The sequence below is a fragment of the Homarus americanus genome, unplaced genomic scaffold (genome assembly GCF_018991925.1).
Source record: "Homarus americanus isolate GMGI-L3 unplaced genomic scaffold, GMGI_Hamer_2.0 scaffold18547, whole genome shotgun sequence".
Lineage (NCBI taxonomy): Eukaryota > Metazoa > Arthropoda > Malacostraca > Decapoda > Nephropidae > Homarus > Homarus americanus.
Window position 1 is genome coordinate 505109 of NW_024725521.1, and position 12092 is coordinate 517200.

Sequence of the window (12092 nt, forward strand, 5' to 3'; positions counted from 1 at the left end):
CACACACACACACACACACACACACACACACACACACACACACACACACACACACACACACACACACACACACACACACACACACACACACACACACACACACACACACACACACACACACACACACACACACACACACACACACACACACACACACACACACACACACACACACACACACACACACACACACACACACACACACACACACACACACACACACACACACACACACACACACACACACACACACACACACACACACACACACACACACACACACACACACACACACACACACACACACACACACACACACACACACACACACACACACACACACACACACACACACACACACACACACACACACACACACACACACACACACACACACACACACACACACACACACACACACACAACACCTGCTGGCGCTCGTTAAGGTACACATTTTTTAGCAGGTTGGTGACAAGGCCATTAAAGTAACGGTACAGTGAGAGGTGTTGCTGGTCCTAGGTCACCAGTGGAGCCACCCCTGTTTTATACCTGCAACATGAGCACCCCTGTTTTATACCTGCAACATGAGCACCCTGTTTTATACCTGCAACATGAGTGCCACCCTGTTTTATACCTGCAACATGAGTGCCACCCTGTTTTATACCTGCAACATGAGTACACCCTGTTTTATACCTGCAACATGAGTGCCACCCTGTTTTATACCTGCAACATGAGTGCCACCCCTGTTTTATACCTGCACATGAGTGCCACCCTGTTTTATACCTGCAACATGAGTGCCACCCTGTTTTATACCTGCAACATGAGTGCCACCTGTTTTATACCTGCAACATGAGTGCCATCCCTGTTTTATACCTGCAACATGAGTGCCATCCCTGTTTATACCTGCAACATGAGTGCCACCCTGTTTTATACCTGCAACATGAGTGCCACCCCTGTTTTATACCTGCAACATGAGTGTCATCCCCACCTCGACTCTCAAAAATTGGTGCTGGAAAACAAAGAGAAGAGGGCCCAGCAGTTGGGTGCCAGCCACTAAAATGCAGTATTTCACGGCTGACACACCAACATTTCCCTGACAAGAGTACAACCTCTAATCCTCACACACTTTTATCTACTACTACTACTACTAAGAAGAAGAATAAGAAGAAAAAGAATAAGAATAAGAAGAAAAAGAAGAATAGTAATAATAATAATAATAATAATAATAATAATAATAATAATAATAATAATAACAACAATAACTTACAACTACCAAAGATAATAATAACCATAACAACAGTACATAACTAGGACTAACAAAGCCACACGTGTCCACATACGCTACCAGTATGGAGAAAGACCTTAGGTAAGTGTTGGTACCTCGTATAATTATATAACACACGCGGCGTCAGTCATGGCAGGCTCTTGTGTCCATACAACTGTGTTATTGTAATAAAGGAGGGGGGGGGGGTGGATATAAGACGTGGCTTATCTCTTAACCTCTTAACTATGAGGGCTAAGTTCAAGGTGACACACACACACACACAACTTATATGTTCACTACAAGTTTCCTCCTCTTTTTGTATTGAGAGATATTGTTAAATGGCCCACTCAGCAATGTGTATTTTCAGCCTCTCCCTACTAGTGTCCCTCAATAACACCGTTAATTATCAGTACCCAGAGGAACAGTCACTTTACTCCCACGAGCCGTCGCGGCGTAAATAATAGAGATATCTACCATGATTCATTGAGGTCCTGCCGTGTCATACTGCAGCACCTTCCCCCCCCACGTACTCGTATCTGGCACCCTTCCCTGATCATAGCCCTCGACACTCCCTCCCCGTCCTTCTCTAAGATCAAGGCCCCAGCACCTCTCCCTTTCTTTCCCCTTAACTGAGACCCCGGCACCCCTTCCTCCCCCAGTTATGACCCCGAAACCTCTGTTTTTTTCCTCCCCTAATCAAGGCACCGGCATCCCTCCCCCTCTTATCATGGCCCCAACATTCCCTCCCCCGCCACTGATGGGTGAGTGGTGAGGGTGCAGGGATGGACGAAGCTGGGGTCACACGGCTCACAGAATCGCATCAAGGAGAGCTACTGTAAACCCTGACGAAAATTCATCAGAATATGTTCAGTAAAATATTCAAGAGGCGCAGCTACCACCAGCCTGTCACTTTGGAGAGGAGCGTCGGGCGTTACTGGCCGTTCTTGCTACCGTGTGTAGATTTGTAAGTACAGGATCCATTTAAGTAGATCCTCATTCGGAAAAGATCTTTACCGTAACCCCCAACAGCTGTCATCATTTTACCGTCAAAAGGTGGAGGGAGAAGGTCAAGGTCACGACTATGAGAGAGACATCACCCGGACTGAGTTATTTGTGGAGTTCCAAGAGATATTATTAGTTACTACTGTTATTATTGTATATCACGGGGGAAGGGTGTCTACAGTTGCTCATGTCTTCTTTGAGGTGTTTACAGACTTCAGTGGTCTCTCTCTCTCTCTCTCTCTAAACAGGTGTGGAGACAATAGACCCCTGCAGCTGTGGGGAGAGGGAGATGGGAGGGGGAAGGGGAGGGGGCGTCAGCATGTCGTCGACCTAGGAAACCTGCTCCAATGTGTTTACCACGTCAGCTGATGAATGTCAACAAGACGAGACTGACAAGTACAACTTCTATGATGAAGGTTTAAAGAAATGAACATTCGGTGCAGTTGGAGGTGTTGCGTCGTGGCCAGGTCTAACACCCGTGGACTACCGAACCTCCGTACTCGGAATTATTGTGCCCCGAACCACCCGTACCCCAAATCCCTATGCCCCGAACTCTTGTATCGTGAACCACTGTAACCCGAAACCCTGTATCCCATATCCCCTTATGTAGATACGTCACAACTATCTCTTAAGTAGTGGACCCTAATTTTTTCCATTATTATCAACATTTCAAAGGTCACCTGGTCTTTGGAGAATTCTTAAGTCTTCCCTAAAAACGACGGGCTTTGATTTTCCCCGCATTTTCTTTCTCGTGCAACCATAACTCTCCAGTTGATCGTCACTGGGGCCTACAGTATACACACCCTCTCAAGCTTATACTTTTCTACATCATTTTGGTCTATTTTATGAACTTTATGGAGTCAGAGGTCAAAGGTCAATTGCATTCGAGTCTTACCAATGTTGACCCTCCTCAATTGTGTATTATTTAGTTGACGGACAATTAAAAAATCACAGCAAAACGGCAATCCCAGGATGAAGAAAATCAGGTTATCTGGGTAAGGTGTTCAGGGTGAGGTAATAAATGTCACTGGGGGATTCTATGTCTGATTTACAGTATGTCGACTTTGGTTCAATATTTTGGGTTGTGATCAGGACAAGTGTGGATGTGTGTGTGTGTGTGTGTGTGTGTGTGTGTGTGTGTGTGTGTGTGGGGGGGGTGTGTGTGTGGGTGTGTGTGTGTGTGTGTGTGTGTGTGTGTGTGTGTGTGTGGGTGTGTGTGTGTGTGTGTGTGTGTGGGTGTGTGTGTGTGGCTCCTGTCAAGTCTCTGGCGTAGGTGTATGTACTGTAGCTAAAACAACTATCTGTGCATACTTTGTGGGACGATAAATTTTGGTATATGAAGGCTGTCACTAGTCACGCGTAAAATTTCGGAGCATATCGACCCCCACCTGCACAGATAGTTGTTTTAGCTTCTGTACAATTAAAAAAAACTATCCATACCAAATTGTGTTGAAAAAAAATGTGACCCAACGGTTGAAGGATTTTGACAACCCTACGAAGACCAATCCTATCTTACCCAAACCCTACCTTAATCTAACCAAACTTACCCTAACCTAACCTACCCTAACCAAACTTACCCTAACCTAACCTACCCTAACCCAACTTACCCTAACCTAACCTACCCTAATCCAACTTACCCTAACCTAACCAAACTTACCCTAACCCTAATCTAACCAAACTTACTCCTAACCCACCCACTCCTAACTTTACTCTTAAATCCAACATAAATCTACCCAACCCATTGTCACAGAGGGACATTATGATTGACCTAAGTTTTGGAGGTCGTACAGGACGTTGGAAAAAAATACAATATCAGGCTATCAAGTCAGTCAAGTAAGTAAGTCAGTCAGTCAAGTCAGTTAGTCAAGTCAGTCACTCATTCACTCACTGCTGATGGGTGATGATGGCGGGGCTGCATTAAGTAACAAGGAGGGTAATTTAAACTAGATATCTTGGTTCTACATTGTTGTGGAAGGAGAAGAGCAGCAGTCAGACCAGCACACACCGTCACACACACCACACCGTCACACCAGCACACACACCACAATTGCCCACACCAGCACACACACCACACCGTCACACCAGCACACACACCACACCGTCCGCACCAGCACACACACCACACCGTCACACACACCACACCGTCACACCAGTACACACACCACACCGTCACACCAGCACACACACACCACACCGTCACACCAGCACACACCACACCCCTGTCCACACCAGCACACACACCACACCGCTGTCACACCAGCACACACACCACACCGTCACACCAGCACACACCACACCGTCACACCAGCACACACACCACACCGTCACACCAGCACACACACACCACACCGTCACATCAGCACACACACCACACCGTCACACCAGCACAAACACCACACCGTCACACCAGCACACACACACACACCGTCACATCAGCACACACACACCACACCGTCACACACACACACACCGTCACACCAGCACACACACCACACCGTCACACCAGCACACACACACCACACCGTCACATCAGCACACACACCACACCGTCACACCAGCACAAACACCACACCGTCACACCAGCACACACACACACACACACCACACCGTCACACAGACACAACATTAACAGCAGTCCCGTATAAGAGAGAGAGAGAGAATGAATGACAGTCAATGATAAAATACAATCTTAAAACAACATTCTCTTGAGTCAACTATTCTGAGTCGTGAAAAAAAACTATGTTGGAACTTGGAATGTAGTTCATTTAGTGATAAAAAAAAATAAATAGCTCAGTTGGATGGTAACTCGTCTCACAAGCTACAGATCACGAGTTCGATTACAGTCCAGAGTTTGTGCCACCCACCCCGTACACTGGTCTTCGTGCACTCGACCGGAAGAGGGCTGCACTCTTGGATGCGCTAGTCGACGGTGGAATGACCCCTAGTTGGACTAACATCCTGACACGGGAGGATAGAGTAACCCAATATAGCGATTGTATGTTAAGAATCACCAGTAGGTCAGCGTTTACCCAGCACACACAAACACAAAATACACACAAAATACACACACACAAAATACACACACACACAAAACACATACACACACACATTAAAAACCGTAAATACAATCTTATCTTTCGTAAAGGATTTGTTGATAAAGCAAATGTCACGTGTCTAAACACCTTGTCTGTCTCCATCGTGCTGACAGCTCTCCCCAGAATGACGCCCCAAGAGTACAATTACTTACTTACTTTGATATTATAAATCACATTTTCCTTTGTTTCCTCATTATCCAAGTAGAGGAAGAAATGGAGGAGAGAAACAAAGATGGGAAGGAGGAGGAAGAGGGAGGCAAGGAGGATTACGTGTGTGTGTGTGTGTGTGTGTGTGTGTGTGTGTGTGTGTGCATCAGTCACAACGTAAGACAAATCCTCCAACACGATGTCCTCACTGATTATAAATTATTTGGATCAACACAGTAAAATGGGATCATCTGTAGATTCGGGAGGGGGGGGAGGTAGGAGGTTCAAAAAGCACGACTGCCGATCCCTAAAACCCTTGAACCCCAAACGGAAAAAAACAAGTCAAACACCAAGCCCCTCAGGGAAAACTAGTCACCCTTAAAAAGAGCCCTGAACCCCTAATCCAACCTAATCTGTCCTTAATGTTAAGTTGTCACATTTTTTATAACATATGTCTGTACTGTCCATATCATTGGTTGAGAGCCTTACCTGCTGGGTGGGTGAGGCGTAGTGAGGGAGAGGGTCGAGCCACACAAGTACAGAGGAAGGCAGTAACTCACACTGACTGAACGTCTCCCAACTGTTATGTTACCCCTCATTCTTATCTCTGGTCCGGGACGTGGATTCACAATGGCATGTACTGTATCCTGAATACTACTCGTAAGTGAAGATTTATAAGAATATAGTTGGGGAGCCAAGTGAAGATTTGGCACCCCAGCTTACTTTACCTGATAATTAACCACCCTCACGTTAACTTGCCCTAACCTAACCTCACCCCCAAGTAGCGTTAGCGCGTTTAACCATTAGGTAAAAGAAGCTGAGGGGAGGAGAGCTAACCTTTAGGTGAACCGATATTTCACCTGGCGGAGTGAATAAGCTTAGTTTCATCAGTGGCCGAGGAGCACCACCACACCACCACCTCTCTCAACACCTCACTAACACAGTAACATCATGATCTTTACATTGGTCTGTGCATTGTAGTCTTATATCAAAGGCGTTTATTATTTTATACAATTAGCTCATTGTTATTAGTATTATCATTATTGTTTGCTGTATTATCGTCATTACTATTATTATTATTATCACCAGTGTTAATATTATTATTATTAGTATGTCATAAGAGATAAGCGGGTGAGTGAGTATCAGTGCTGCCAAGGACAGTATTCATAAACTTCTATTTTTAATCATAAAGTATTTATCATTTAGATATCAATGAAGAGAAGCGTTGTGATGGCTGACGCACTAGTACCAGCATGTTGATTCACTCGTGAGTTAGTTTCCTGCACTTGGAACATTGTACAAAAATATAATACCAATTTTTGAGGCTTTAGTGATAAAAAAACATATTTATTTTTTAGGTTTTACTGATAAAAAAAATTAGTAAACAGTACCTGTCTTAAGATGTTGTTTATACATGCAAAAATTAGTGGGGGGGGGGGGAAGGTTACCAGGTGTTGAACATGGCCACTGTTGAAATCGATATATCCTGTACTAATCTTTACAAGGAGTGGTGACCCAGATAAGACGAGGAACATGAAGACCAAAGCAAGGCAAGGGAGTGAGGGTGTTTGTACAGGTGTGTGTGTGTGTGTGTGTTGGCGGCCTCACACACCTGCAGATCTTGGAGGGAGGGAGAGATGGAGTATGGGAGGAATGGAGGAAGAAATGAATCAATAAATGAGTGAGTGAGTGAAGGATGGAAGGGAAGGAAGAAAGAAAGAAGGGGAGGGAGAGTTACATTATTAAAATGAACTAGGTAAATTACGTACACGCTTCGCACACCTATTCAATCACGGTGCCATTCAGTGCGACTCATTTGCTACGTCAGGTAAACCAACCCAACACCCACGTCACTAAACGAGGCGAGGGACATGCACACCAGTCATCAAGTTACACGAGACGTGACACGTGGCATACAGGGAAGGGAGGGAGGGACGCTGCTCTGTGTCGTGCTGTTGTGGTCTAGATATGTTCATTATTTTAAAGTCGGTGAACGCTGCCTTTCATTATTAATTTACTTCATAATAAATAGCATTGAAAAAATACATAAATAAAAAACACTCGCAAAGAAAGTCCCCCCTCCCCCCCACCTTTACCCTTAGCTACATGACCCTCAAGGTAGTGCCCGGGAGTATTGTCATGCATATACAATGTCAGACTTTCAGGTTTGCTCTGCGAGGGAGCTAGTTTATTGGGCACCCTTTGCATCCTGGGCAAGGAAAATTAAATAGTTCTCAAAACCGGTGATTTTTCTAGATTTTTAATATGTTATTGTGTGGCCATTTCTGATACTCGTGATGGAATAATAATATATCTTGCAGTCTTTTTTAGGTTTACCCATAGTTTGCCTGAACTAGTGGTAATAGAGTTTCGAGGCCGGCACAGTTGACGGGGCGACCACCCCACTTGTTGGTTCCCACACCACTCACCCTGCCACTTCAGTGACTTAACTTACCCTGGCACTGACATGTATACCCACCATAAAAATTATTACGCTCCTGGGGTCCGATGGAACTGGGAATGTCCAAATACAAGTACCTCAACAACTCATGGTGTGTGTTAGGTTGGCATTCCCGCGTTTACTAAACATTTCATCATGTATTCCAGAATGAAGAGTACGGAGAGCGGCGCGATAATGTTTTTGTCGGCTGTACCTCACCCTGTCACCATCAACTACCCAAACACTGACAACACCTAACTCATTCTGCTACTTCCATCTCTCACTGACAACATCTACCTGACCCTAACACCATCACCTGACTCTGACAACACCTAACTCACCCTGGCACCCCTCTACTTGAATTAATTAAAGGCTCTACTATCATGAGAAAAGCTTAACACTAAATATATAATAATTGCCTTAAACGCCATACATACTTATAATAATACAGTCTTGTAGGTAACAATGACCCCAAATGATACAAGCCTTATATGTGTTAACTCTTTTATTTACTACATTCACGGGGTAAGTATATTTTGAGATAGGAGAGAGAAATGTGTTATGCTGGCATGACAGCACCAAACACCTGTGGTAGCTGTTTGTCGTTAACCCAGCAGGTGAGTTTTTTTTTTGGGGTGTGTTAGTTGGTTGGTTTGGGGAAGGGGTGACTTTGGGTTGAGATAGCCAAAGGGAGGGGTGATTTTAGTTTTAGGATGAGGAGGAAAGCGACCAAAACGGGCAGAGAACAGCCTCACAAAAACTTATACTTAACCCAGGGGGGCCTCCCACATTCCCACAGCGGCCACTTCCTACGCTTACAAGTACCACTGATAAGTTCTAAGCGTCGAGGCTCTCAAACACCCGGGAATAAAGTCATTAATTAAAAAGCTCCATAGTGAGAAGAGGACCCCCTAGGTGCGTTATTAAGCTCAGATGACAAGATATAAAAGCCTATAAGGAGAAATTACAGCCGAGACACAAAGGAGCAGTGACCGTGGAGGCGAGACGGGAGAGACGGTAGTCACCTCACCACAGTCACAGATGACATTATTCAGACGTTTAACTGACCGGGGGGGGGATGGGGATATGTCAACAAACTTCTGTAGACTGTTCGATAACGGATGTTTTGTTTCTGAGGGATCCAGGATGTCGTGTCGGTTCAGGGTTTGTGTTGAGGTGCTTGCAGGGAGTGAAGACGGCCTCGACCACCTAACCCGCCAGCCATCTCTGCCAAAATCATGGAGGTATAATCCCTCCATGGCCAAAATAGTTGCCTCGGGAAGGAACTAATTTTGATAGGTCAATCGAGAGAGGTTGTTGAAAATTATCTTCCTGGGTGTCTTGTTTAACATTACTCCCCTGTCTATACCCACACACAACTCTCGCTTCGATACAGTTATGATGTTGACATTTCACACGGCATTGTATCATCACTAGACAATAAACAAAGCACTATTAATAAACCTCTGTATAAGACTGTTTACGATCAAAACTGGGTGGCGGGTGTATGATGCAGTATAAATTTCTGTTACATGTTAGTCGTGAGAACAGAAACAAATGGTAAGACAGTACGGTGTGTTTACCCTCAATTCCCACGCCACCAGAGCACCTTACATCACCCAAGGACCAACAAACATTTACAGTAATGTTGATGGTAAAAACGATCAATATTCCCAGCGAGAACAAGACGAGCAACACAGCGGCGGCTTCTTGCGATGTGTTAACTATACCATTACACCCGCCCACCCCTCAACTGTCACAATGCTCACGGTGACCAGCAGTGTGCCCACATAGGATTACTGGTCGCGGTACACACAATGCAAAATCAGTTCGATGATGAGTGTCTTGAGTTATGATACACAGTGAGGTCGTGTTCTCCTCAGCATTGTCGCCAGCCTCGCCCATGCATCACTGACCCCATCCCCCCATGTTTTACGTCTTCTTGGTGAAAATTCTCTCCAGGTAGTCTACACATTCACCTACCTGGAGAACCTTATAACTAGTCACAATAACGAAAATGTTAACTTTAGAGATCAAACCCACAACAAACGACGAGACTTCTATCAAAACAATACAGCTTTGGTGCTCACTGACACCTGACGAGTAGCAAAGTGTGGTGCGGTACCTCACTCACTAAACAAGGTCTAGCGATTTGTTATAGAACAAGACACAAACACTACAAGCATCCAACCATCCACCCACCCACACACACAGAAACACACAGACGGACGGACAGACACACACACAATACCGTGCCAACCCGAATGACCCACAACTTAAACAGCACAAAGTATATGAGCAAACTCGGTTATCTTCATAATTCCCCGCCGAGAGCCTGTTTAGGGAGAATAACTAATGTTGTTATACACGCACACGGAGATCCCAGGAGACGGCTTGTGTGGGGAGAAGAGGCAGGGGGCGTTTCACATTTCTCGTAAGATCATGTAAATGTTTTTTTTTCCATTTCATGTCCTGCATGGGATATATTTACCAAATATACTCTAAGGAGTGTTCATTCGGGGTCTTTATATACTGTATATACAATACTACTACAACTACTAAAATAATAATAATAATAATAATAATAATAATAATAATAATAATAATAATAATAATAATAACAATAATAATAATAATAATAATAATAATAATAATAATGGAGGGAGGAAGGAAATACAGTGGGAGGAAGATGGATGAAAGTGTGGTAAGGAAAGAGGAGGTAAGTGGGGTACTATATACAGGCAAATACGCATCTCAGTATCGTCGTTCCATTAACCCTATCTGACCGACCCACTCGTGTCAGCCGTCTTATCGTCGTCACCACCACCATCAATGTATGTCGGCATCTTCTAACACGATAAACAACATCAAATTACCAGGAAACACAGTGATAATTATTCTTGACAAAGGTAGAGTTGGTGTCAGATGCGGCAGGTGTACAACTCGTCAAAATTCCCAGAACATTCGATTTAGTGGGCCACAGATGTCATTTTAATTTGAGTATATCGATTTTAGAATTCTTAAGTCTTCCTTTACGTAAGTGACTCTTCAGTAGATGAGATATTAACTAAAGTGTTCTGAGAATTGTGTATATAACTGTACAATAATAATAATATCACTGAAATAATAATAATTATAATAATAATAATAATAATAATAATAATAATAATAATAATAATAATAATAATAATAATAATAAAGAACTACTGTATAAAGAATTACAAAAATTAAAAAAAATAAATAAATAGTGAGCAACGCTATATGTATGTTGTGTTGTCAAGAAAGAGAAACAATTGAGACCTGCAATTGTGTGTAAATGAGGCAGAAAGTCAGATCAGCAACCTGGGACTTGGTCACAATTTTCGTGATGCCAAATAGCAGCAGGGTCTACCATTAGACAACACAATATGTTTCCAATATCTTCCCAGGCGGTAGTACCTTACCGCTACCTGGAGATGAAATCGACAACAAAAACAAACAAAAAATCAACTTTACGAACCCCAACTTACAACAGTAACTCGAACTAACACAGAACCGGAACAGTGAGATGCTACCCGTCTCGTGCAACACATAACGACCTGGATACAATGGTCTGGCAACACAACACAACAGTCCCTGCTCTGCAACAATAACCAGACCAAGTTGCACAAGGAACCCGTGCACTGTGGTATTTCCCAGTCCTTGCAACATAATATTAACTGGATAATATGATGTACAGTTACACACACAATATTGTCCATTCTGCAATGATAACTTGACCGGTATGTTGAGGTGGTGGTAGAGTGATTCCAGGGGCCAGCAAAGTAGTCACGTCTCTATCTCATATACTGTACTGTACAAAGGTGTGTGTGTGGTAGTATATATATATATATATATATATATATATATATATATATATATATATATATATATATATATATATATATATATATATATATATATATATATATATATATATATATATATATATAGTACAGGAAGAACCACAGAAGTTGCTGCCCTTTGTTATGGACTAAAAAAATTATTGTCGGTAAATGTACAAAAGTATGAGTATCCTTATCAAAACTACAAGAAGGTTGTGATATTTATTTTTTTGCTTAAATCTTTGTTATAATGAAAGTAAAATAAAATATTCCTTGTCAAA

At 43.2% G+C, this 12092-nt stretch overlaps 1 protein-coding gene across 10 annotated transcripts in view; it reads right to left on the bottom strand.

The window, feature by feature from the left end:
* The window catches only part of LOC121865198 (UDP-N-acetylhexosamine pyrophosphorylase-like), a 97188-nt gene that overhangs the window by 77686 nt on the left and 7410 nt on the right, over window positions 1-12092 (bottom strand). Inside the window, exon 1 of one of the 10 annotated variants that reach the window (XM_042364520.1) lies at window positions 5998-6022. The exons of the other annotated variants lie outside the window; for them this stretch is intronic. The gene's annotated coding sequence lies outside the window, so the exon portion shown is untranslated. Of the gene's footprint in view, window positions 1-5997; window positions 6023-12092 lie in introns of those variants that run through there. 10 annotated transcript variants of the gene reach the window in all.